Source organism: Squalius cephalus, assembly GCF_949319135.1.
Source record: "Squalius cephalus genome assembly, chromosome: 18".
Taxonomy (NCBI): Eukaryota; Metazoa; Chordata; class Actinopteri; order Cypriniformes; family Leuciscidae; genus Squalius; species Squalius cephalus.
The window spans coordinates 6,403,107-6,431,032 of NC_137139.1; the positions used below are offsets into that span (position 1 = coordinate 6,403,107).

Sequence of the window (27,926 nt, forward strand, 5' to 3'; positions counted from 1 at the left end):
CTGTGTGTGAGGAAACCGTCCACAGACATAAGTATAGTATGATGGACATGAGATCACAGCACTGTACGCAGCTGTCTGAGAATTAAACTGCATGAACTGGACTCGGGATTAGAGCGAGACATTTAAAATGTCTCTGAGGACACGTTAATTGCGTTGACAGATCTTGAATGAAATTATAATTATGAGTAATGAGAGTTGTTTCCAAAGAACTTCTCTTTTCCACAGAATTTTAATTCCCTTCACATCAATACATAACCTAAAGTGATGTCAGTAATATAGATACTCTATTTATAGGTTTGCAGGTCATTCAACATGCCATAAGAACAATGTTTGCTCATTATCTATTACACATCAATTACACCATCACATATTAATTATATATATATATATATATATATATATATACTGTATATATACACACAGTATAATTTTAAATGCGAAAGCTGACCAATAGTATTGTTTGAAACCCAAACATATGACTTTTTCGTATGTAAAGCACACAAAGATTTAGCCTACTAATATGTTTCATGCTTCTTTTATACAATAAAATTGAAAGAGGAGCGAATTCAAATGTATTTTATGTGGATGAGAAGTCTTGCGGATGGTTCCAAACATGTAAGCTGTCAAAAGTGTTTCCACGCTAAAGTCAGCAGTGTATTTTTTTTCTGGGTTAGTCAGGTGTGCATACTGATATTGTGTTTTCCTCTGTGCACATGGCTTTACATTGTAAATGAGTGACTAAATAAAGCCACCGGCAACCATCTCTTGAGCTCTGATTAGCCGCTTTTCCACTGTCGGACCAGTGCAAGCTAACAACGTGCCATGAGGACAAAATCGAGCTGCGTTTCCTCTGTAGGGCCAGCAGCTCCCGCAGCACTACCCTAAAACACACCCTTAACACGCCTCCATGGAACAACGTCACACAACACCACCATTTCAACAGCATGGGGAAGCTAAATGACTGAAAACGAAATAGATTGCAAACTGAACATGACATTTGGGGCCCTATCTTGCACCCAGCGCAATTGACTTTGTACACCGACGCATGTATCATTCCTATTTTGCACCCGCGCACAGCGGACTTTTCCTTCCACAGACGCACGTCGGTTAACTAAGAAATACACTTGCGCTCCCCGGGGCGGTTCAGCGCAAATAGGAGGCGTGTTCCGGCGCAAACGTTCCCTCACGACATTTTACAGGTTTAGAAAACAATTCCGCCACTGACCGAAAAAAACAGTTTAAAGTCAGTGGCGTGTTGCGCATGTTATTCAGATGCTATTTTAAGGGCGTATGCTTGGCCTTAATCAATGTAGCGTGTGCACAACGCGCATACACTTTGATTCTCTCATCTACACAGAAGCAGCCGTTTTCATTTTTGCAAATCATACATTATTACGATAGATAGATAGATAGATAAATAGATAGATAGATAGATAGTTTATTATAAAATCCCAAATTGTCATATGCCTGTTTAACCGAAGTTAATTTGGGTGTGTTTCTCCATCCCCAACGTCCCTGACGAGAACGTCGGTCTCCTCGACTGTGAACCGCTCCTCGCGTGCGCCTGGCAAATCCACCATTATAATAGGAATCCGCTTTAGAACAAGCGCGCCTGCTCTTAAAGGGAATGTGAGATGACGCTCTGATTGGTTTATTTCACGTTACGCCCAAACCACACCTATGAATAAGGAAGCTACTTCAGACCAACCCCTTTTAGATTTGCGCCGGGCGCAAGAGTCATTTATCCCGCCGGGAAAATAGCAACAGAGCCCAAGACCTGCCCACAAAGTTACTTGCGCTTTGCGCTTGACACTTGCGTTTCAGATCGTTAAAATAGGGCCCTTGGTCTTTATTGTTTAATTGCGTTGACGTTGGGACGTTGGTTCAGTTTACTTTTAATTAGCGGCAATTCGGGGGTGGCAATTGCTTGAATGGTGGGTTCATTATTGTTCTTCATGAAAAATACAACAACAAAACAGTACATTGATAAAACCCGATATATTTAACATAGAACTTTTATTAACAAAAAAAATAAGACGGCTTTATTAACAAAACGAATAAGCACGGCCTACTACACCATGCTGTTGTCAGGAACTCAGATAAATGGAGGACTCAATTTTTCAGTGACAAATTGTGAGAAAAGTTTATTAGAAAACTTTAGGAATAATTTGAAACAGTCCATGTGACACATAGTTGTCCCGTGTACTCCTCACACACATCAGTGGACAAAATTAGAGGACACCACCGAGAGGAAACGACACCGGGCAACCAACTGAATGTCCAAGCAAGTGAGACAGTCTAGCTACAAACTCCTTGTCTTTGGTTCCTGAGCGCAATCACAAGCAGGTAAGTAACAGAAGCAAACACACATGAATGAGGGCACAGAACATGAAACATCCACGCAACATGAATAGTGATCACCTGACAACAAGGAGTAGACACAGCTGGGAATATATAGGATTAAGGGAATGAGCGACAGGTCTGGGAGATCAGCTCATGACTGTGCACACAGTGCTGCAAGGCAACGCAGATTGCTCAAATCACGGGCTGCTGAAAATGACAGGACCATAAAAAAAACAACAGAGAAGAACCAGTGAAACACCCTGACCCATGAGAGCTATAGGCTGAATATAAATTAACAAATAACTTATGCAAAGTTTAAATAAAACATTGAAAATCAGCAAAACACTGTGGAACCAAATAAATAAGTAATGAATATAAACTTGCTTATATTACCATAGAATGTTTATTAACAAAACGAATAAGACAGCTTGGAGGCACGGCATACTCCATGCTGTAATATAAATGTTTTTTGGGTTTTTTTTTTGCTGCGGGTCCCATTTTGGCAGCCTCATTCTTGTTGTGCACTTGAAGGTGTGGGTGTAAATTAGATGTGTTAGCTCCGGATGTTTACAGATTTCCTTATTAATGTTTGCAGGTTCCCTATTAGCATTGGGTTGAGTCGGAACCTGACTTCATAGTGCATAAGCAATTAGACTGACAACACCCGTGCTTGAAGAGCAGGGAAGTCCAGGTTATAAAATTAGATGAAAGTAGACGGCGAGGGCCAGCCCACCGCCACACAGATATTTGCAATAGAGATTCCACTGTACCATGCCCACTGTCCAGCATCTCCTGCAGAAACTGAACTGACACGGAACCACATTTAGTGGGGCCTAGTTTCCGAGCCAAGCACCAGCTTGAGAAAATAGACAATTTCTGGGCGTAGAGGCGCCTTGTGGAAGGGGCCCTCACCTTTGAGATCGTTCTCATGGCGTTTTGTGGAAGGCCTGATGCTTCCTGTAGAGGGGCCACACACACAGGTTCCACAACTCCAGTTGAGGGTGCCGGATCGTCCCTCCTGCCTGGGAGAGAAGGTGTGGGCCACAGAGCAGTTGACAGTAGCTGGACTAATTCCGGGAACCAGAAGAATTGCACATGCTTCTTCCCAAATCTGACTGATGACCTGCGGAAGCAGGGCTACAGGAGGGAAGGCATAAAGGCACAGATAAGGCCATTTCAGGGCCAGCACATCCATTTCCTTCGAGAAGTATATTCAACAGTGGGAGTTCTCCACTTTCCTCCTGGAATGTTCTGGTAAAAGCGGGGTGACTTCTAAAGGACTAAGGCTCTGACCGTGCAGCCGTGGGTCACCTTGAGAGAGTGCTGGCCTGTGCACCATGCATGGGGTGGGATAAGGCCTTTCAAACAGAGTTGGAATGGTCGCATGTGGAGCAGGCCTAGGGGAATGACCGAGGAAGTTACCGGTTGCCATGCTTCTGATTTTCAAGGCGCACTCTTGTAAGAGCCAAGCCTTCATTTTGTCTGAGTCGAAGAGAATGAAATTCGTTGGCTGGGGAGCAGCGAGCTCTTGCCAATGGTGACCCTGAAGCCAGATGGTTGAGGAGCTGGAATCTTTGGGTACATTGCTCCCGCTCCGATTGGGCTATAAGCAGCCTATCGTTGAGATAGTTGAGTACCGTAAAACTTCAAATAATAGCTGAGTCCCAAATAGACGCCTGTCTCTTTTACACGCCTGGTGTGGCTACAGGTTTGGATAAATAAAGGCCGGTCTCAAATAGAGGCCCGGTCTGTTTTTTAGTTTCGGGTTGTATTTAATCTTCTAAAACCCGTCTGATTGTCTGTTTAAGCCAGTTCTATGGAGCAGATTGCGCACGCAAGAGAGCCGCAAAGCAGGCAAGCAAAGCAGGCAGAGTTAGCGGAGGCCAGAGAGGGAAGTGGAGGAGAGCGACGAGGAGGAGGAATTCGCCAATGAGCTTGTAGTTGAGGATCGCGGTGATGACGATAGTGATGAATAGGGTCCTTTTGTATCACATGATTGCAGTTGTTTTACAGAGTAGCCTACATTCTTTCTTGTTGATGTGTTTCTGGCAACTAGTTCATAGGCTTGATGGATATTACCGGTAACTTGTATTGTTCAGCCCATGGCTGTCAAATCGTTTAGTTTTTTTATGCTGCCAATAATCTAAAGGGGGTCGCACACCGTACGAGAAGCACAACGCCGCGTCACGTCTATGACAACTCGAGGTATCGCGCACCGGACGCGCGCTTTGTCAGTTTATGGCCAGCAATATAGTTATGTTTAAGGATATTATGGAATTAAGATCATGTATGTACTATGTTATGATTGTTCTGTACAATTAAATACAATCGTTGCTTAGTCTGCAGTCTGAATTCACTTTACCTCAGAGCGTCCGTTAACTGAATGAATTGAGAATATCACCTGAAAATCCGATTTTCATTCAAGCAGCTGATTTCTGTTAATGAATGTAAAAGTGAATGTATATTGCAGCACAGGGTGAAGTCAGTATATAAATTAACGACGATTTGAGACATTGTGTACACTCATAGAGAATAATGTGTTCGAATTTTAAAGACGTGGCGCTGCGCTTCTCGTATGGTGTGCGGCCCCCTTTAGACATACGTAAATATAGTAGGCTAATTCTTACATTAACTGGGGCCCGTTCTTCGTATGTCGCTAACTCAGCTGGATTTGATTGTTGGCGATTTGGCATGATCTTGGATTGTTTGGTTCCTCGACGCTCATCCTGGACTTGCTGTCATAGCAACAGGTACGCAAGCTTAAACCTGCTCGGGAGCAGCTTATTTCATGTTAACAGGATTAGATCCCGGCTTCATAAGCGGAGCTGATACGGGTAGTCCAGCGCGATAGTGCACTTTCTGAGATATATATTTTCTCGTGACTCGTGAGATTGTCGTTTACATTATTAATTTGTTGGAAACGCACATTTATTTTCGACTTGTCGGAGTCGGGCTTTAACTACAGCACAAACTGTTTGCATTGCCCTAAGATTATTTGCGAGTGGCTCTTTCCTTTACACTATTGGAGATGCGGAGAACTTAATGGAAAGTGCTGTCTGTAGTGTCATTCAGAGTTTACCTGGCGCTTTTAGGTTTAAAAAACAGTTTTAGGTTTTTTTGTGGCATTTCCAAGCCACTTAAGACCCAATGTTGTAAAGCAGTTTTTTTTTAGGCTATCATAATTTTTTTATGAAGATCATGCAATCATGACCATGCCGATTATATGTCACTCAGGCTTCACTAACGTGATTGGTACCATAGACTATAGGCTAGACCATAGACTGCCATCAAGGCCTCAATGAAGGGGATTATGTGAACAGAAAGGGGGTTCACAGTGTAAATGTGCAGCCCAGTTACTATTGGGATTCTTAATATTCCAGATTAGCAATATTATATCAAATTAAAAAAAGGCGGTTGACTAAAATCTTCCATATCACAAAAAGCATTTTCAGAGATTCACATTTATGCACATTATTTGAAAGTGGAAAGGAAAGTTCCACAATTAAATATCAAGCTCACTGTATTACATACACTTATGCTGATCCTAACAGAACTGCATTTTTTCATAGGTGATTATGACATTTTCCTGCTTGCAGACAGGTGTTTTATGACCCCATTCCCTGACCCAAACCAGTTACAATGCAGCTCTGGCACACAAGGGCACACAATGAAATGAACTTTGGCTAACTAAAGGGAAGATTTCAGTGTCTGAAAAGTCTGAGGGTTGCACACCTGACAGGGCCTGTGACATTGTTGCATGTGCCATATTACACAACATTGCCAAAAAAAAAAAAAAAAGCTTTTCATTAAATGTTTAATAAAAGACAAATATGCTTAGTTCCTTGAGTTTTATTTCAATTGTTCTTTGTAAAGAAAAGCCAGTGGTCAAGTGCCTGCAACAAGAGATATTAGACACATGCCTCATGCAACAAATAAGAAGGAAAAGTTGTCTATTCACTGCCCACCTGTAGGCCTATGTCTCCTCTGTCTGTGCAGACTCTTCTGTAGGCCTTTCTGTAGATGTGGAATCCTGCAACTTATATTGCAGCCATAAAGCATACACATATAAATTAAGTAAAGTTATTTATGCACTTGCAGGTAGGCTAGTTCCTCCATATGACAGTTATCTGAGAGGGTTTATTCACTGTCCAGTGCAATGGAAACAAATGGCCATTACAAAGTCTAATACTTTCTTTCCTTTGGAAAGTTAGAAAATGTCCACTTACTGCACATATTTCAGCCACCACTTTCTTGGGAACAGATACAAGTGTTGGTGTATTATGTAAAAGTGCACAAAAGAGGAAAACACAATGTCATTACAATGAACTACACTCAGGGAAAATGTGATCAATAACTCATGGCAAAATATTTTTACATTAACATAAGTTTATCAGTTTTCACTTTCACAAGTCAAAGCAATTCATCATTACTCAAGATTTAACAGTTGACTATACGGCCTTAATTTAATGCAGCAAAAATTACTTTACAGTGTAGGCTACTAAGATCTTTTCTTTCTTTTTTTCTCAGCCTTTTTCTTGGTTGCTTTTATAAACAGAACACCATTTATTTAACAGTGCCTTTTATAAAAGAGACTATAATATAACTAAAAATTACCATTATGTAGAATATTTTTGTACTTCACTTTTATTTGTTCCCATGTTCTAGTGTGGTGACTGACATTACAATGCACAAAGTAATTATGCAATTATTAAAATACAAAAATACAGGCTAATAAGTGTTAAAAACATCTAACATGGCCACTTCTAACGGATTTAAATTGTCTGCTACTTTTTGCCAGCCCTCTCTCCTGGCTTTTGCAGACTTTGAGGTGTTCCCTGGCGTTTTGATTAAACATTAAAATTCCGAATAAACTTCGACTATTAGTTCTTGCTCTGCTGAGGAGAAAAACTGAGCGCGCTCTTTGGCCACGCTGAGCAGCCAATAGCAGCGCTGCTGATCAATGTTTCTACTATCGATACATATCCCCTTTTAACCAGCGCATGAACGCGCAATTATCTCAGATATGCCTTTTTCTAGCAGAGACTGAACTTGTCTCCAAGGACATGAGCACTGTTGTCTGAGACCACTGTCTGAACCACACCCCTGAAGGGGGGTGGTCTTCAAGCAAATTGAAGCAAGTAACCTCGTTCTACTATTCCCAAAATAGTACTGAGGTGGGAGAACAACACTTGTTACAGCATTGAGAGGAGGAGAAATGCTCTTTTCGTGAGAATGTACATTTTTTTATTTGGTTCGCCATAACAGCGAGAAGGGGTTTTGGTGCACAAACTGGTAGGGCAGGCCCAGAACCGGTAAGAAACACATCATTGTTCCAGCGCCCAGAACTGAAGTGGGGGCTGGGAGACTGGCACACTTTGAGGATGGTCGGGCCTCGGCAGGACTTAACACTTTTCTCCATCCTGAGGCATCAGGACTGCTTCTGCTGCACGGGGTCCAGCTCTAGTTTGGGGCGAGGCCCTTGATGCTTCGGAAATGGGTTGAGATTGAAGCCACAAATGGCGCTCCAGTACCACTAGGCTGGCCATAGCACGGCCAATGGCATGGGCGGAATAAAAAATCCAAATGACAGTGCCGTGATGGGTAAGTGATGTAATCAGTGTACGCCACAATGCATTGCTATGCGGTTGCTAAGTTTTTATGAGGGGTTTTCAGCATAAAGCTGTTTTATCATGAAGTCTAATTGCTTAGAAAAGTAATTGCACACCTCTCTTGCAAATACAGATTGAAGTTTAATACTACTGCTAAGGGTTATGAGTTTGCAACAGTGAATTTGAGCAATAGTAGCAGTATTGTTTCCCTTAGTAAACTCCACTAATTGAGGTTTTACTGACTATCTGTGCAGTATATTGCTTCTTTACAATGGTGGTCCCATTTATTGGTCTCAGACACTGAGGAGATGAGCAGGTTAATTACACATGCTACACTTTTAATCCATTTAATCCCCAGACTCTTCAGTGTGCAGCTGATAAGGCCATTGGCTTGTCAAATATTTCTATGAGTATTTCATGAGGTCATGTGCTCATATAATCTATAAATGGACGGTGGAAATGATAAATGGGGTTTGTTTTGCTGTAATTGACCAAATTTCACAAGGAAGTAAACATGGGTGGAAGGAGATTCAGAGCAAACGAGAAGATGTTTATTTAGTGCTTTATGCTGTTTGGTCAGATTCTATGAACATGTATTATCATATTATGCTCTCAGCAGATTGAGAAATTAAATTGTTTTTCTGTGGCTTTTAAAGCCTAAAGCTAGAATCAACTGCTAAAGTAAAATATTTATTATATTCATCTACATTAAGTAAATGTTATAGTGCTGGCCAGGCAAGGAGAAGGAGAGGTGGATCTGTAGGCAGCAAACACACACACACACACACACACACACACACACACACACACATATATATATATATATATATATATATATATATATAAATTTATATATATTTACAAATCAAAACAACGACATTAACAACAGAGAAAAACTCAGTAAAATCCCCAGTGTTAAATTAACACTGCTCAGTGTTTATATGAGTATACTGAAGCAGTGTTAATGTTAATTAGATAATTAAGTTATTAATTGAGGGATGATTGAGCATTATTGAAGACACCTGATGTTAACAAGCAGAATCACTGAAGGAGAAAAGCTCAAATTTTAAGTCACCATTATGGTGATCGGTGTTTGCTTTAGTTGGGCTCTTGACCCTTACATTTTTAACTTTAGATTTTGTTTGGCTGCTGTAACTGAGTTATAACAGCCAGATGAACAAAGAGAAAAGTTTTGTTTTGACATAATCATTATTTGACCTGAATCACTGAACTCATTTAGATTCTAATTTTTGAGTTAGGTTTGCTTTATTGATTATAGCAGCACTGTCCTTGTACAGCATTTTTTTCTTCTCATTTTCAATGTAATCCAAAGGATTTCTTAAAAGTTGTTCTGATTCAAAAAATCTTTCATTTAGGCACACACAGACATCAAGAATCAGCCTATGAATCTCAACTATTATAAAGTATGTTGCAGTGCATTCTTGGTTTCATCAATAAAAACTCATTCATGGCTCACATCATGCATTTCTGCATGAATAAATAATGAGCTTAATTGTCTTAATTTCCTTTATTCTTACTATTTTATTTTATGTCTGCTGTTGTTATGTGACTTTTTAGTAGCTTGTTTTCTAATGTTCAGAGTTGATCTGATTATCTGAATATGCTGTTTGTCACCATTGCTGAGATTCATACGCTGATTCTTGATGTTTGTGTGTGCCTGCATGAAAGTTTTTAGCGCAATTTTCCTACGGACAAAATTGCGATTGTTAACTCATGATTTCTGTTCTGTCTGTGCGCACCAATCTTGCACTTCTATCTCCTCCTCAACCAGACCACCTAGAGACTTCAGGTTTTCGGCATATATATATATATTTTTTTTTTTTTTTTTTTTTTGTATCAGAACAACTTTTAATTACATTGAAAATGCTAAAAGTGTTATGCTGTACAAGGACAGTGCTGTTATAATCTATAAAGTAAACTTAAATCAGAAATTAGGCTCGAAATTAGTTCAGCTATTCGGGTCAAACAATTATTATGTTAAAACACAACCAACACCATCAGATCACCTTTTCTCTTTGTTAATCTGGCTGTTATAACTCAGTTACAGCAGCCAAAAAAAAAAAAAAAAGGGACTCATATAAACACTGAGCAGTGTTAAAGGGGTGGTATAATGCTCTTTTCACAAGATGTAAAATAAGTCTCTGATGTCCCCAGAGTATGTATGTGAAGTTTTAGCTCAAAATACCCCACATATTTTTTTATATAGCATGTTAAAGTGTCATTTTTTTAAGGGTGAGCAAAAACGCACCGTTTTTGTGTCTGTCCCTTTAAATGCAAATGAGCTGCTGCTCCCGGCACAGAGGGTGGAGCTAAAACAGCTCGTTCTTAGTAGCTTCGATTACCTCACACAGACATGCACTGGAAATTTCAAAAACATTTAGCCTTTTTATGTTCAAACCGGAGTCAGAAAGATGGAGACTCAAGAAGAAGTGACAACATGTAGACAACATTTCTTAATGGTTAGTTGATGAATTTATGTAGCTTATGTGTAGTTATATTCTAGTCATTGATATTAAATCGTATCTTCCACCCCATACCCGCAACAATTGAGAATCACTTTAAGCATGCAGACGCAGTTAAGACATGTATTCACTTAATCCACAATAAAACAATATACAATAAGATTCGTTAAAGGGGGGGTGAAATGCTCATTTTCACTCAATCTCCTGTTAATCTTGAGTACCTACAGTATAGAGTAATATTGCATCCTTCATATCTCCAAAAAGTATTTTGTTTTATTAAATTTTTAACATAAAGATAGGCTGTACCGAGTCTTTCCGGAAAAAACCGAGCGGCTGGGGGCGGGCCGTGTGGGCGAAGCTTAGCTGTGCTAACGCGCCGAGCTAGTGACAACACACAGAGACATTTGTTCAACAAACAGTTTTACTCACCGTCCGGTTCCAACGCACGACCGCGAATTTTTATCTTTGTGACTGCTCGATCCTTAAGCATTAGACGATCTGCAAATCCGTAGATCTGGGCTTTGTTTATAAAACAATCATCGTCGAAATGCAGGGAACAACAGTCTTTACACAACTCCGTTTATGCTCAGGAAAACAAACTCCATCCACGGGTTCCTTAACGCTGGGTTCTTTGGGAATCTGTGCAGGGTTGTCTTGCCCTGGCAACCAAAAACACACTTCTTTGGTGACATTGACTTCCCAAAAGCCGGGCAGGGCGCTTTGATGGCGAACTGCTTTCACTCTCTTGCTCTGGTCTACGAGTGCGCGCGCGGCCGCGATCTTACCGGAGAAGTGCCCTTAGGACCCATATAAGGAAATTCCGCCCTATCTTACGTAAGACAGAGCCATACTCGAAAAAAACTTTCCGAAACTTGTGACAAACCGGAAGGAGTATTTTTGGAACAAAAATACTCCTTCAAACATACAACTTAGTTTTTGAAACTTTGTCCATGTTTAGCATGGGAATCCAACTCTTTACCAGTGTAAAAAACTCAGTATGCATGAAATAGCATTTCACCCCCCCTTTAACAACGTACCTCATGGTGTTCTTCTAAATTGAGGGCGAGCCACAAATCCGTGATTACAGTTTACAAACCCGTGGGAACGGATTGCGAAACCGTGGGCACGATTTATGAATTTGTGGGTACAGGTTGCAAAAACTGAAGGCACGGTTTACAAATTTGAGAGCGTGGATTAGAAACTCGTCGGTACGGTTTATTAATCCGTGGGCATGATTTGTTAGTATACGGTTCATAAACTGAGCGGACGGATTGCAAAACCGTCGCCAAGGATTGTTTTTTTTTCTCACACAGGTGACTTCCCGGGCTCCGTAGTATTACGTGTTCAGTCTATTGGCGTGTAGTATTTCTTTTCATAGTAGTTTCATACTAGCCTGGCAGCATAATTCAGTGTTTTTAGTCGTTTTCACGGACTAGTGAACGGGGATCGTTTTGACAACGTTTTCGTCTGTACTTGAAAAACACAAAGAAAAACCTTTTCTGTTATTAGTACATCATTGTTGTGTGAACATACCCTTAGAGCACTGATTCTCAAAGTGTGGTATGCGTACGAATTTCGCACGTACGATCACACCGGTGTGATTAAAATGGTCAGTGCATCAAGCGATCAACTGCTAAATTCAAATGTTATTTCGCACGTTGGCTGGCGCTGAGCCAGAGATGGACACGCTCAGCACTTGTCATATATTTATATTAACTATTCAGTGTTTTCAACCACATAATATTCATTTTAGGTTTCAAACATTTAAATTCACATAAGTGATAAAAAAAAACAATACATTTAGAGTTACACACTGATGTCTATGGAAGCGGCAATAATAATAATTTCCACTATAATTAGACGACATGTTTTATTCATACACATTGTCAAAGTTTACTTTATTCTTCTCCCAGTTCACCAGCCACTTACTTTCATGTATTTCAGGAGAAGTGGATGAATTCACGTGTTGTAAATCCAACAGATCTGATTCTCTGAACAGCAGCACAAGCTAACAAGGCGGCACCCATCACACATATAGCTCAACTCACGTGATCATATTTTCTTTTCAGCTGGCTTTTTGGTTGATTAGGTCCACTGTCTATCTTGGCTTTCTCTTGCAGCTGCAAATTAATATTTTTTTATCAAGTACAGTACTTTTTTTTTTTTTTACTTAATATTTAAGTACAGTACAGTTTTTATTTAACTTTTAAGTACAATACATTTTCATTTAATCTTTAACTACATTTTTTATTTCACTTTTAGGTGCAATACATTTTAATTTAATCATTTTTTAAGTTCTTTATTTACCTGTACGTAAGCAGCACAATGTTAATGTTCAAACTGGGTTTTTACACTCTCTAAAAAGGGGCTGACAATAATAAATATTCTTTTTAGAAATAAAACTGCCTCATTTTTGAGCTGTGCATAGCTATAGCTGAATAGTTAGGCCTACTACACTACTGTATTTTAATATTGGTCATTATGGTGGTACTTGGAGAGCCAAATATTTTCTGAGGTGGTACTTGGTGTAAAACGTTTGAGAACCACTGCCTTAGAGTATATGTTTTTAAATTGGTTCAAGCCAAGGTATATATATTTGTGTGTGTGTGTGTGTGTGTGTGTGTGTGTGTGTGTGTGTGTGTGTGTGTGTGTGTGTGTGTGCTTTGAATGATCCGATCTGGACTTGCTCTCTACTTATTTCCTAAATTGAGTTTGCTGAGACTGGGATAGAAGGGATAAATTTGTTTTTGACCTCCAAATGTGGTTTTAGTGCACTTTTATGGTTTGGCTTACTTTCAGCTATTTGAGATGCCTGGATCATTGTGGTGCAGTGATGTAAAGTATGCCATCGCAGTGGTCTGCTGCATCCTTCACAACCTTGCATCAGTGTCATTACCTGATTTATATAATCTTTTAAGTGAATAAGAAGCTAAAACAATGCAGACAGCATGAGCAAATTGACAGCGCTATCAATGGGCGTGAGTCATTGTTAGTGAATGTCCCCTTGTGTTTTGGAGACAGGCTATGATCAGGTTTTGACCGTAAATAATCTGTCAGTATGAGGACTCTTTTTTAATTGTATTCTCAGAGCAGCTGGTAAAGTGATTCGCTGAGAGAAAGCTGTATAAATGAAGAGATTATTCATATAAATCAGCTTGTGAGGATAGGGAATCTTCATTTCTGCATGTTTCTTTGGAGGATGTAATACTGAAGCTATAAGAGAGGACAGTCTCTCCATATGCACCCTCAGGGACGGAAGATAATCTTTTATATCCTGTTTACATAATCAGGCTTATTGTGTTAACTTAAGTCCCTTGTTTCATTGGCTTTAATTAAATCCTGAATATCATGAATTTCTCTCTCTTTTTTTTTTTCATTTACAGCAGCTTTTATCTATCTTCATCTAACCTCATCTACCCTTACATATTTATCTCATCCTCTCCCTTGCTTCATTTTCTCTTAGTCTGTGAAAGTGACTATTTTCACTTTGTAACCCGTATAGTTCATTCAGACTCCAAAATTATAAGAGCATGATAATGGATCTCATTAAACTGAACAGCAAGAAAGAACATATTTAATCAAATTAATCTCACATACATATGCCTCCTCTGCAGTCTCAGAAGGCATGTCAGCAATATCTCAAACTGTACTCAGATTCACCCAAAGATGTACGTCAGATTTAGAAATCAAACTCTGCAATCAAAAGTTAGAGATCTCAAACCTTTCATTTTATCATATTTTTCCAGATTGGCTCGAAATCTCCGTTGGATGGGGTTGAGGTCAGGGCATTATGAGGGCCAGTCACCTAACTCATCCAACCATGTCTTTAAAGACCTCGCTTTGCATTATATATAAAAATAATTGAGCAATACATATGTTACCTTATTTATTCATCTTTGAAAGCAATAGTTAGTAAAAAATACAGGTGTTCATATTTCATGTTAACTCAGGTCCATTAAATAATATTAACATATACAACTTTTTTATTTTAAGAATGTATTAAATGTCCTATTGTCCTATTATGCCCTTTTACAAAGTCTTGATTTTGTTTTTGGAGTGTACTAGAATACTAGAATGTTTCCATGCTTGATTGTTAAAAAAATGCATTATTTTTCACATATTTTACATTATTACAACACCTCTCTCATAATTTCGATGAAGCCTTCTTTCCCAAATACTGTGTTTTTTGATTGGCAACACTTAGTATGTTTGCGGGAAATGTCCCGCTCCTCCATTTTGCCATGGATTCAGATTAAATCTCCTTCAGCGACAAATCTTCTTCACTGTCGACTTACGAATCCTGCGCCTTCTTCGCCGTGACTAGAGGAGCCTGCAACAGAACAGCGAGCAAGCCAGCGGCCAGCCTGATCCAGCGCGCTCTCCCATCAGCGATCTCAAAGCAAGCTGTCGCATTGTTTCCCCTGCGCTCTATGGCGAGCTCCGGCATATCCTTTTTCTTACTCTTTCATTCACAAAAGAGCAAGTGGCGTTGATTCAAATGCCGTGCCACCCAGTTCAAACAGTCAGAGCAGCTCTTTGTGAGCTTCGGTGGCCGCACCAAAGGGCTTACGGTTACGAAGCAGCGATTGTCCAGATGGCTCGTGGACGCTATAGCCATAGCATACTCTACTATGGGTCTGCAATGCCCCATAGGCGTTAGAGCTCACTCCACGAGGGGCATGGCCTCCTCCTGGGCATGGTCCAGTGGTGTTTCTATTGGCGATATATGTAACTCAGCCAGATGGTCCTCGCCATCCACATTCGCCAGATTCTTTAACCTGGAAGTCCCTGTACTGCAGGCACATGGCCTCAGTGAGCCCGGACCCTTTTAGGGCCCTTGGCCTTTTATCATGACATGTCATAAGCTCTTGCTTGGACCCTCATGCAAGCGTCCTACTTGAGTCCAGTATGTGTCGTTGCGCTTATCATAGCACGGCGTGATTGGATTGGTTCCCCATAGTGTATAGCTATGCAATACGACTGACTGTTTGAAAGGGAACGTCTCGGTTACTATATACCTGAGATAAGGGAACGAGTATTGCGTATACGGCCGTGCTATGGTGCACACGACTTTGCGATTCGTCGCTTTAGCCGATTAAACCTGAATCCATGGCAAATTCGAGCGTCTTTTATAGACAGATGCCCCGCCCCTTCTGGTGGGCTTCGCACCGATTGGTTCGCACAGCTACGCCGCTCTGCCATTGGTTCGTGCAGTTCCCACTGACCAGCCAATAGTGTGTGAGTTAGCCTCAGCACAGTCATGGCTGTGCAGTAGCACTGCGTTATTTTATAAAAGGCTTCAGTATTTTGGAGAAAAGGAGTTTTCCCCATAGCATAGCATACACAATACTCGTTCCCTTATCTCAGGGAACGTCTCGGTTATGTATCTAACCCTCATTCCCAGAGAAGGGAATGGAGACGTTACGTCGTGACGACAAATGGGGTTTCGCTTAGAAAGCCTCTCACCTTCGAGTATACAAAATGAGCCAATGGCAAGAAAATGCCATGGGTCTGCGGAATTTGCATAGCGTAACTCCGCCCCACCTCGTGGGCATATAAGGAAGTACGCTGGCAACATGCAGTTATGTTTTCTCGCTGAGGAGCCGAGACTGAACTCTGGTGTTCCAGTGGTACAGCGGAAGTGGCAGGGAGACGGTAATATACATAACCGAGACGTTCCCTTTCGTGGTCACTACGAGTTATGTTGTGACGACGAATGGGGTTCCCACCTCCGCTGTCTTCCAGTGCCCTGCCCTATCCAGTGATACAACCTTTGCTTGGAGAGAGCCTTTCCCTTCAACTTCCCACCATAACAGACAAAGAGCTGGTCTGAAGTCCTGAAACACTGCGTTCTGTCTACGTAAGCACGAAGGGCATGTACTGGACAGAGCAGTGCCAAGGCTGGGTCTGCCTCCTCTGAGGGCAGTGCTTGCAGGTTCACCACCTGGTCTCGAAAGGGAGTGGTGGGAACCTTGGGCACATATCCAGGCCGGGGTCTCAGGATCATGTGAGAGTAGGCTGGCCCGAATCCCAGGCACGCTTTGTCAACCGAAAATGCCTGCAGGTCCCCTAGCCTCTTGATGGAGACCAGTGCAACCAGGAGCGCTGTCTTCATTGACAGGAACTTAAGCTCCACTGATTGCAAAGGCTCAAAGGGAGCACTCTGCAGGGCGTTTTAGAACCACTGAGAGGTCCCAAGAGGGTCCGAGATGAGGGCGAGGAGGATTCAGTCTCCTCACTCCTCTCAGGAACCTGATGACCAGGTTGTGCTTCCCCACGGACTTACCTTCAACTGCATCGTGATGTGTGTTGATAGCAGCAACATACACTTTGAGGGTGGAGGGAGACAGCCTTCGCTCCAACCCATCTTGCAGGATGGAAAGCATGACACTGATCGGGCATTTTCTGGGGTCTTCTCGGTGAGAAGAGCACCAGGTGATGAAGAGGTTCCACTTCAACGCGTAGGCATGTCTCGTGGACGATACTCTAACGGAGGTGATGGAAGCCACCACCGGTGGTGGTAGGGTACTCAAACCTTTCTTGTCCCGTCCAGGAGCCACACGTGGAGGTTCCACAAATTGGGACAAGGGTGCCAAAGGGTGCCCCGTCTTTGAGAAAGGAGGTCCTTCCTCAGAGGGATCGGCCAGGGAGGTGCTGTAGCGAGGAGTACTAGTTCGGAGAACCAGGTCCAGGTGGGCCAATGAGGCGCAACCAAAATGATCTGCTCCTCATCCTCCCTGCACAGGGTCTGTGCAAGAAGGCTCACTGGGGAAACGCATACTTGCGGAGGCCCCACGGCCAGCTGAGCACCAGTGCGTCCGTGCCGAGCGTGCCCTCGGTCAGGGAGTAAAACAGGCTGCAATGGGAAGAGTCGTGGGAGGCAAACAAATCTACCTGTGCATTGCCGAACTGTTCCCAAATCAGCTAAACCATCTGGGGATGGAGTCTCCATTCTCCAGGGAGAGGCTGAAACCGTGAGATCTCGTCAGCTGCACGATTCAGGTCTCCTGGGATATAAATGGCTCGAAGCGACCTCAGATGTATTCTGACTCCATAGGAGGAAGTGGCGGGCGAGTTGCGACATACGGCAGGAGCGAGACCACCTTGTCGGCTGATGTATGCTACTGTTACGGTATTGTCTGAGCGGACTATTACGTGTTGGTTCTTGAGCAATGCACGGAAGAGGTGTAGAGCCAAACGTACCGCCAGCAACTCTCAACATTCCGAACGGAAGCCTGTGAAGGGATCGGTTCAGGACGCGCAGGTCCAGGATTGGCCGTAACCCACCAGTTTTCTTGGATACAATAAAGTAGGGGCTGTAGAACCCTGACTTCATTTCGGCTGGAGGTACACCCGATCGCGTCTTGATCGCACCCTTCGCCAGTAGGGTGGCGATCCCTGTACGCATGATCTGGGCATTGCCACATTCCACAGGGGCCTGCTCTGACAGGGGTCTGGCGACAGAGGGGGGCGAGATGCTTTCCAACCGATGCCACTCCAACCGATGCTTTCAGCTGACTCGGCTAACGCTGGCACTCCCGAGGGAGGCAACGCAGTCGAATCCTCATTTCCAGAGGAATCAAGCCCATCTTGTGATGCTGTGAGTGACATGACATCATCCGTCAGAGCCCTGAATGAAAACTGGGTCCCCGAGAGGAACCAGGCACACACGGAAGCTCTTATAGAGAGAGAAAAAATCTCAGCAGAGTGCTGAAGCGTCCAGGGAGAAGCACACACACTGTTGGCAGATCACTGCACAGATCAGCAGCAGGCAATGTGATCTCGCTGGAACGCGCCGTTGCACCAACACACTGGAGAGCCGCTCATCTCGTAGAGTGAAGATAATTCAGAATGGCTTGTGGGAGTGAAGAAAACTCTTGGCTCCGAAGGAAAACATAACTGCATGTTGCCAGCGTACTTCCTTATATACCCACGAGGTGGGGCGGAGTTACGCTATGCAAATTCCGCACTCGTTTTGTATACTAGAAGGTGAGAGGCTTTCTAAGCGAAACCCCACTCGTCGTTACGATGTAACTCGTAGTGACCACGAAAGGGAACCGAGGTTACGATAGTAACTGAGACAATTTCACAGGATGTTTCAGAGTGGTATGTTTTTTGTAATTTTCTTATACATTATAGATACTATGTTATCCACCATTTAACCATGATATTTGTCCAAAAAAGAAGCATTAATCGATCACAAAACCATGGTTAATGTTCCTGAGGAGCGGTGAACCGTCACAAAAGTGAGAGCTTACAAAAGCAACAGAAATCAAGCTGTTCTCCATAAAATGTGCAGTGCATAGATACATGTTGGAGTTATGTTCAGGAAAAGTTTTTAACATACATTTTAACCACTCCCAAGTTTGTCAACCTTAGGAAGGTCAAACAAATGAGTTTTGGAAACATTGTGGGAAAACAGTGTCTCTTTGACATTGCGACAACATTATTTTTTAATAATTATAATTCAAGAAACAGATGTAAATATACAAATACATTCAGGAGAACATTGAAGAGGTAAAAGAAAAGACAAAGGATACGGAGAAAATAAAAGATTAAGTACACTACATTTTCATAGGGAAACACTACTAAAAAGAGAGAGAAAAAAAAAAAAAATATATATATATATATAGCAGAAAGCTGGTTAAACCTGAACATCAGAGCCATTACAAAATAATTGTTCCTATAGTTTCAGGAATCTATCACATTTTTTATTGCTAGTTAAACTAAGATTTAAACAGTGAGTCTACTTCAACCAAAAGAGAGAGTAGGAAGTGAGCCCATACATTTCTTTTTATGGATGAAAAATTTGCTAAATAAAATAAAACAGTTAAAAATGTATTCTTTAGATGTGTTGGAGTCAGTGTAATAACAAATAATATCTTTCAAACTAAAAGAGTGTGCATGAATGGGGGTTGTATTTAAATGAGAATATACGTTAGACCAACATTTCTGAACCAATTTACAAGAATAAAATAAGTATCAATGTTTCATCTTCGTCACCACAAAAAGAACAAGTACTAGAAATATCAATATATTTGGAGACCGTTGCATTAATAGAGTATATCTTAAGTAGTATTTTAAAGTGGACTTATTTGGTCTTGTTGGGAATAAAATATTTATGGGGTAACAACCACGCTCTTCTCCATTCGATATTGTCAATTAAGGCAGCCCAATGGGATCTGCCTCTAGGGCAAATTAGGTCTCTTTTTTGAAAAACCTGGCGGATATGTTTATTATTACATTTCTTATCATAAATGCTAATGCCATCAAATAACAAATCCGACTCCTTCGTATCTTTTTGGTTGTATAATATGTGGCTCTTAACCAGTTGCACTAGACCTGTAGGAATAGCCTTAAGCACAGTATTGTATTCTTTAAAATGAAGATGTTACCAGAATTGTCAAATAAAGAAAGGATATAAATTAAATCTCTATTAAACCAATTGGGGGAAAAGAGAGATTTGTTTCTAACAGTTATATTCATATTATTCCACAAAAGAGTTTTATGTGGTGAGAAATTGTGGAGGTAACACAATTTACATGCAAGAAAAGCCTGCTGACAAAAAAATAATAATAATAAAAAAAAAAATAGATAGTTTAACATGCAAAGCAATGGGGATTTTATTGAGTCCCAAAAATGGACGTAAAATTCAATGGAAAAACCATTGACACCAGGGGATTTCCCTCTCTTCATAGAGAAAAGAGCGGATTTAACTTCCCCAATTGTCAAAGTTGACTCACAAAGATCTTTAAAATCATTATCAATAGTTGGAATATGTTTTTTAATTGTTTTGACAAAAGTTTCACAATTATCTGAATTAAATTCGGAAGTATAAAGTTTGGCGTAAAGGTTTGTGATAAACTTAGAAATTAAGTTAGGATCAGTGCACCTGACACCATTAATATTTAGAGCTGTTAATGAATTTATCCTGCAATTCCTCTTCTCTATCGCAAACAAGTAACTGGAGTTAGTCTCTCCTTCTTCTAGCCATTTGGCTTTTGATCTAAAAAAGACCCATCTAGCTAAATCCAAATAAGCTTGATTCATTTGTAAATTGAATTCTCTTAAAAGCAATTCTTCCTCCTGAGTTAATGTTTTTTTTTTTTTTGTTTGTTTGTTTTTTTTTTGCAATAAAGTGTTTATTTTATTTAGGAGTTCAAATATTTAATTTTTTTATTTTTAGAGGATTTTAACTCTTTACTTCTTCTGATGACAATCTGCTTTGCCTTATACAGTATTTAAAAAAAAATCCCATTTTGCTTTATAACCATCATTAGAATTTTCAGAGAATATACCAGAAAACAAGTTCTTAATACCATTATTAAAGGCTGCATCTTTTAGGAGAGAATTATTACATTCCCAATAACCACGCAAACTTGAAGTTTTATCAGTGTTGCGACACAATTTTAGACTTATTTGTTTATAGTCTAGGGAGCAAAAGAATGAGAAACATCTTTTATAAATTGAAGAGCTGAGGAAGAGATCAAGAAGAGGTCAATTCTCGATTGGGAAGACATTTTTCTATTGGACCAAGTAAATTCCTGCAGATCAGGGTGAAAGAAATGCCATGTATCTGTAAGAAGAAATTCCGAGCATAATGATAAAATGTGAATGTTTAAATGCTGGCTATCGTTATTTCTGGGAAGAAGTCTGTCCAAGGAATCATCCACACATTCATTAAAATCCTCGCCCAAAATCACAAAAGACTCTGGGTACTTGATAATTACTTCTTTCAATTCAGAGGTTATCTGAGAAAAGAGAGACCTGTTGGCAGATCGGGAATAAATATTACAAATTTATTATTACAAATAATAAAGATTGAGTTATCCTGCTTAATCGCTAAAATAATCCATCTGTCTTTATCAGAAGACTTAACCTCTAAGTATGTGCCCTTTAAATTTGTGCAATAAAATTCTAACTCCAGCAGAATGACTAGAGCCATGGCTACAGTAAATTGCATTTCCCCATTGATTTTTCAATGATTTTATTTTTTTTTACATCCATATCACATGAATGTGTTTCCTGAAGAAGAATTATATCTGACTCACTGCTTTTACGAAATAAAAATAAACAGCTTTCCTCTTTACTGTGTCACGTAAACCCCTTACGTTTAAGGATACAACAGAAAAAGAATGAAACTTGAAATCCATTATACACAACGAACAAATTTAGTACCTCTTATCTGAAAAAAACACTAACAATTCTATTTTTGAAATATGAACAATATATAACCGAAAGTAATTCACAAACATTAAATTAGAGAGTAATCACTTAACCACCTTGCTTGTCGCTAAGCATTTTTAGGTAGTCAAAAAAAAAGAAAAAAAAAAGAAAAAAACTGTCAATGTAGAGATCGAACTGAACATCGCCGACCGTTATCATCTACACAGCAAAATTTTGCAGTTCAACCGGAGGAATAATGAGACCTCCATAAAATGCGTTGCCCATGGAAATTAAAAGGAGCAAACAGTCTAGTAAAAGAGAATTAAATTAATCCCAAGTGTAGGCTAGTCACACTCCATTTCACGAACCATTCTTTCTTCTCTGGCCAAGACGATGTGAATTGTCAATGGCATCCTAAGGACGTGCTAAGGACATCGATTGCAACTTTCCGGACACTCTCGCCATCCTTCTCTCTCACGCCGTGTAGCTTCAATGTCCATCTCCAGTTGTAACACTTACATTCTCCCACCTCTTCCTTCATGGCTTTATTCATCTTTTGAAGCTCATGAATCTCCATCGCCACAACTCTCAGAGACTCCTTGTGCATTGCTGCCTCAGCAACAAGTTGAGTGATAGCTGACGAGATAGTCTCAATCTGCTTAGCCGTAGATTCAGTCCTTGTGTCAATTGCAGACATTTTCGGAAACATCTCTTCATATTTGCCAGAAAGCTCGCAAATGGCCACCAGAATTTCTGCTGAAGAGCTACTTTCCAAGCTTTCCCGTTTTTATTTTTTTTATTTTTTAGGGGAGTATCAGGCAGGGGAGTAGCAAGGAGATCACTCAAATCTGGGCGTGAATCGAACCAGTAATGTTCACGTGTGCTGTCACGTTGGAAGTTTGTCTATTTTTCCTTCTACCCATAGATGAATTGGCGCAAGGAGGTTAAAGTGAAGAAAGCAATTACTTACACGTTCATAAATAGAAAATGTCAAACTATAATGGCTACATAATTGTCCTATTTCAAAATTTTCTGACGAGACGTTCAATAACGTGTCCACCTAACACACCGCCATCTTGCCCCCCCTTCTCTAATGCAGCTCAACCAAGCCTCTTCCCCTTTATTGCGTATTCAGTGGGCGCAGATTATTTAAATGAGTAACACTGATTCATAAGATCCGTAAAAATCGTGTTGTAGTCCAAACAAGCTGTTCGTTGTAGTTCTTGAAAAGGGGATTCTGTTAAATAAAATATCTCCCTTTGGAGGGAATTTTAGCTTTGTAACCTTGCAGATCTTTTTTTTTTTTTTTTTTTTTTTTTTTGCTCAAACAGCAACATTACACACAAATTAAAGATAAAAAAGTGTATTAGAGTGTATTGAAAATTAACATTGACTTAGATGAAAGTATTTCATTATTAGTTGATGTTAACTAATTAACTGATGTTAATAAATGGAAAATGATTGTAAAGTGTTATTGAAATTTCTCTTATTTAGAGAAATAATAGATTAATTCACTATTTGCAGCCTGAGCACAAACTGCTTTTTGCTTGTGTATGAATTGGGTGTAGCACATAGAAGGTGTTGAATACGTGTGCTTGGATTGAGAATTAAGTTGTCATTTTTTCAAAGATATTGTCAAAAGTTATATCTTTCAAGCCGTCAGTTGCTCCTATGCAAGTAGACGAAGAGAAAAAAGGGAAACTTAGAGAATTTCAAAGGTGGATTTTTGAAATATGGAAACAAAGCCTTTGAAATCTCTTTAGCATAAACTGTGTGCAAGGCTGCAAGCTGAGAAAATGTGTGCTTACATACTAATGCAATTTTATGTAGTTCACAACCAACCTAATCAGAGGAAAACATGTCAAAACACATTGGTGCATTTCCATGCTTTAACAACAGCAAGACAACATAAACACACAACATAAGAAGTTCAGTTTGAAGTTCTAAAACTGACTAGAATACAAGCTAGTGTCGTGAAAATTATCAATACAGATACACAGCAAAATCCCCAGTGTTAAATTAACACTGCTCAGTGTTTATATAATCCACACTCTCAGAGTGTTATAAGTAACACTGAAGCAGTGTTGAAGTTAATGAGATAATTAAGTGATTAATTGAGTGATGATTGAGCATTATTGAAGACACCTGATGATAACAAGCAGAATCACTGATGGAGAAAATCACACATTTTAAGTCGGCATTATGGTGATCAGTGTGTGCTTTAGTTGGGCTCTTGATTATTAACTTTAGATCTAGTTTGGCTGCTGTAACTGAGTTATAACAGCCAGATGAACAAAGAGGAAATATGATCTGATGGTGTTTGTTGTGTGTTAACAATCATTATTTCACAATCATTTGACCTGAATCACTGAACTCATATAGAGCCTAATTTCTGAGTTAGGTTTACTTTATTGATTATCGCATTTAACATTTACATTTATTTAAACATAACATTTATAATGTAATCCACAAGATTTCCTAAAAATAATTCTTATACAATTTTTTTTTTTTTTTTTTTTTTTAGACAGATATCAAGAATCTGCCTGTGAATCTCAACAATGGTGACAATTATAAAGTATGTTGCAGTGCATTCTGGGTGCCACCAATCAAAACTCATTCATGGTTCCCATCATACATTGCTGCATGAATAAATAATGAGCTTATTTTTAGAGTTGATCTCTTTATCTGTATATACGGTTTGTCACCATTGCTGAGATTAATATGCTAATTCTTGATGTCTGTGTGTGCCTACATTTTTTTTTTATTATTATTTTTTTTTTTTGGTATCAGAACAGCTATTAAGAAGAAATCATTTGGATTTCTTTGAAAAGGCTAAAAGTGTTATGCTGTACAAGGACAGTGCTGCTATAATCAAAAAAGTAAACCTAACTCAGAAATTAGGCTCTCAATGAGTTCAGTGTTTCAGGTCAAATGTTAAAACACAACCAATGCCATCAGATCATATGTTCTCTTCGTTTATCTGGCTGTTATAACTCAATTACAGCAGCCAAACAAAATCTACAATAAAAAAAAAAAATAAAGGACCAAGAGGAGCCCAACTAAAGCAAACATTGATCACCATAATGGTGACTTATATAATCTTCAATAGTCTTCAATAATGCTCAATCATCCCTCAATTAATCAATTAATTATCTCATTAACTTCAACACTGCTTCAGTGTTACTTATAACACTCTGAGTGTGGATTATTTAAACACTGAGCAGTGTTAATTTAACACTGGGGATTTTGCTGTGTACAACCTACTAATCTGACTTCTCCACCATGAACAATTATATATGATATAATATAATACTATACCAATAGAATGTAATCCAATAGTTTGAGGTAATTCCCCTCCCACATTATGGTGGCGGTGTCCCGGTGTCCAGTTATAATGATAATGACACAGATGACCAATATCATTGGAATCACTTTCAGAGCAATTTTTTCTCCAGCTGATGAACGATAAAAACATTGACAGCTAATCAGAATCCACCCAACTTTAAAGAGCTGGAGCTTAGGATACATTTCAGATTATACTCACAGAGTTTGCTGGGCGTATACCTACATACATCTCTTCTGAAATGCCATAATATCACATTATTCATATTTTAACCGAGACTAAGCACTGATATGGCAGTTTTTCATTTCTCACCAGGACAGAATCAGAGACAGTTTGCAAAAGTGAGCCATCTGAAATGGTAACAGAACCACTATAAAGAAAGGATCCTTTTGTTTTGTTTTCAGTCACATTCAAAATCCATCACCCCATATTTCCAACCAACTTTTGTGACATTAAAGGGATTGTTCACCCAAAAATAAAATTGCCAGTAAGTTGCTGTTAAATTGACAGTAAATGTTGTACAGTGTACGCCTATGAAGTTTCCGGTTACACTTTATTTTAAAGGGGGGGTGAAATGCTCATTTTCACTCAATCTCCTGTTAATCTTGAGTACCTATAGAGTAGTATTGCATCCTTCATATCTCCAAAACGTCTTTAGTTTTATTATATTTATTAAAGAAAGATAGGCTGTACCGAGTCTTTCCGGAAAAAAACGAGCGTCTGGAGGCGGGCCGTGTGGGCGAAGCCAGAGCCATAGAGAGAATCCGTCGATCTGGGCTTTGTTTATAAAACATTCATCGTCGAAATGCAGGGAACAAACAGTCTACACAACTCGTTTCTGCATCCACTGTTCCTAACGCTGGGTTCTTTGGGAAGCTTTCCCTCACATCCAAAAACACACTTTGGAGACACTATGCAGCGCTGCCGATGATTTCCTGTTGAAGCGCGTTGATGTGCGCGGTCTCGCTCTCCTCTGGTCGACGTGTGCGCGGCCGCGCTTTTCCGGGAGAAATGCTCATATAAGGAGTTCCACTCTGGTCTACGTCATTAGATCCACGGTCGAAAAAAAACCCAGCCGAAACTTGTACCAACCCGGAAGTAAGATTTTCGGCACAGAAATTCTCCGTTATTCGTCCAAAATATTTTTACAAAACTTTGGCCATGTTAAGCATGAGAATCCATCTCTTTAACACTGTAAACAACTCTGAATACATGAAACACCATTGTACCCCCCCCCCTTTAAAGTGTCATTGTTACAGTGTAATTATATATTTAAGTACTTAGTAATATTTATTAACTGCATGTACTTACTATAGGGTTAGGGTAGGATTAGGGTTTGGTTGAGGGTTAGTTGCATGAAATTATGCATAATTTACTGTTATTACTATAGTATGTAACAAGGACCAAGTTTCCATACCTGTATGACTTATTTTTTCCTCTGTGGATCATAAAAGAAGCTTTCCTCACATAAAGCACCAGTTGACAGTCTACATCTGAATCCCTATTGACATTTTTCACTTGCACATTTTGAGACATCGTTGAGATCACCACACAGATGTGAGATTAATGTGGGGTCTCTGTTTGCTCTTCCTTTAATATCGTTGTTTTTAGGAGATTTGCTCACTGGTCAGATCTACGATCTACAAAATATTGAATTATATAGTTGAGAGGTATGTAGCAGTAATATTATATTACTTCACACAATGAAATCAATTAATCAATATTTGAAGAAAACGTTTAGAGGAGACCAACAACTTATTAATTGTTAAGATGTTATAAGTCTAGTGCTCAAAAGACTTATGTTGAAATTGATCAAATAAAAGGGAACACTTTATTTTGATGGACCGCTTTAGGCATTCTACCGACTATAAGTATTCCACTAACCCCTTATTACCCCTACCCCTAACAGTCTACTAGTACTCAACTAATACTCTAATGAGATGCAATGGTGCAATGTTACTTACAATCAACTGAATGTCTAAAGGGGACCATCAAAATAAATTTTATTATTAAAACCAAAGAGCAAAACACAGATTTATTGTTATATTGAAGGAGAATTTTCCTTGATGATAAGAAGGGCCTTTTTAAACTCAGGCTGTACAATATTAATTATATCATCAAACATGAGATGTTAAACATATGCTTGGTGGCAGATGTTCAGTGATCTCATTAATAAGCATAACTGCTCGCATGTGAGATTAGTAACTGACTTGGAAGTTGGCAAGATGTTCTACTGTCCACCTGTGTAATAGCTTTCAAAACTCAAGAGCATCAATCAAACGAGCCATTTTGCATCTGGCTGACAGCACACTTGACAAATCCATAAATCAAAGGAAGAATTGTTGTCTTGCAACTGACATTCCCTGAACGGACTACAGGGGATGTGGTCTGTTGGTTGTGGGATGCATATAAATGTTTTAACAATAATAATAAGTTTCATTTAAATAGCGCTTTTCCCAAGCTCAAAGCGCTTTACAACACTGTAAAAAATTTCTAACCCTCCCAAATCAAAAATTTCAAGTGACCGATAACATCTAAATTTTTCAATTGGCCCAAGTGAAATTCTGTAAATTATAAAATTTAATTTACAGATTTTCACTTGGGCCAGTTGAAAAATTTAGATGTTATCGGTCACTTGAAATTTTTGATTTGGGAGGGTTAGAAATTTTTTACAGTGAATTAATAAACATAAATACATAAAACACAGGACAAATACAAGAAACAACAATATACACATGAAACACCATAACACCATGTCAGATGCATAGAACAGGATGAAAAATACACACATATTTGACCAACAGTCCAAACAGAAGGAGCAAACGGGAAGAAGGTAGATTAGTCCCTCATGAGGAGGGTAAAACGAGCAATCCGCGTCAAACTGCAGTACAAACTCCAGGACTCCAAACAGCAAACGGGAAGTTTTGTTCTTGATATCAAAGAGCAATATTTTGTATGATAAAATATCTTTCCGTAGGCTAT

The 27,926-nt window shown here is 39.6% G+C and overlaps 1 protein-coding gene across 1 annotated transcript in view; it reads left to right on the forward strand.

The window, feature by feature from the left end:
- The window catches only part of opn7b (opsin 7, group member b), a 102,391-nt gene that overhangs the window by 35,820 nt on the left and 38,645 nt on the right, over positions 1 to 27,926 (forward strand). The window lies entirely within an intron of this gene.